The sequence below is a fragment of the Vigna unguiculata genome, chromosome 7 (assembly GCF_004118075.2).
Source record: "Vigna unguiculata cultivar IT97K-499-35 chromosome 7, ASM411807v1, whole genome shotgun sequence".
Classification (NCBI taxonomy): domain Eukaryota; kingdom Viridiplantae; phylum Streptophyta; class Magnoliopsida; order Fabales; family Fabaceae; genus Vigna; species Vigna unguiculata.
In genome coordinates, this window is record NC_040285.1 from 7,655,001 (window position 1) to 7,656,223 (window position 1,223).

The window sequence follows — 1,223 nt, forward strand, 5'->3', positions numbered from 1 at the left end:
TCCAACACCCCCCCTCACGCAGAGGTATATTCATCTCGTGCGTGGGACAAGAAATTACTGGGTGGTTCGTTAGCGACCCGATATCGGGTGGAACAGAATGTCCAAGAAAGTTCACTAGGATAGGCTCTAACCTGGCTCTGATACCATGTTAGAAGTGGGTTTTAAGCCTAACTCAACTCCACAAAACCGGCTTGGAAGGTGAGGTTTGCAACCACATATACATATTTTAAATTAAGTTGAGGTGTTTGTACACTCTAAATATAGAGACTCTAAGTACTCTAATATATTAAAGGATGGGCTTTAGGCCTAACTCAAACCTCACAAATCGGCTTGGAAGGGTTGGTCATTGTTCCCCTTCTGTAGTGAATTGTCTTCCAGTCATCATTGGTGTTGGACAAGTTGAAATTGTCTCCATGTTGAACTTCTTCAATATATCTTTTATGTACTTTGTTTTCCTTAGATACATTCCACTGTTATTCCTATGTACTTCAATGCCAAGGAAGTACTGTATATTTCTTAAGTCTTTCAATGAGAAAGCCACATTAAGTTGCTTGATGAATGTTTCTAAGAACTGGTGGTTGTTTCCTGTTACAATAATGTCATCGACATAAATGAGAAGGAAAATGATATGATTCGTACCCGTAAGAATGAATAGGGATGAATCACTTTTGGTGTTTTGAAAACCCCATTTTAGCAAAGTGCCTCTCAGACTATCAAACCAAACTCTTGGGGCCTGTTTCAAACCATATATGGCCTTGGACAACTTACATATGTAATTAGGTTTGGTTGGATCTATGTAGCCTTCAGGTTGATGCATAAAAATCGTTTCCTTAAGCTTGCCATTTAAGAAAGCATTGTTTATGTCAAGGTGCCTAACATCCCAATTGAGATGCACAACAATGGCTAAAATGATTATAACTGAGCTAAACTTGACCACAGGGCTGAAAGTTTCATCAAAGTTTATACATGTTGTTTGCTGAAAACCTCTTGCAACACGTCTTGCTTTTCTTGTTTCAATTGAACCATCTACCTTGTACTTGGTTTTGAAGATCCATTTTGAATCTATGATGTTTTCTTAACCCTTGAAAGGTACTAATGTCTAGGTTTGATTAGACATTAGAGCCTTGAACTCTACATCCATGGCTTCTTTCCATTCTGGCTTGATTTGTGCTTCCTTGACGTTCCTTGGTTCTTTGTCACCATCACAAACCTCTATCAATCCT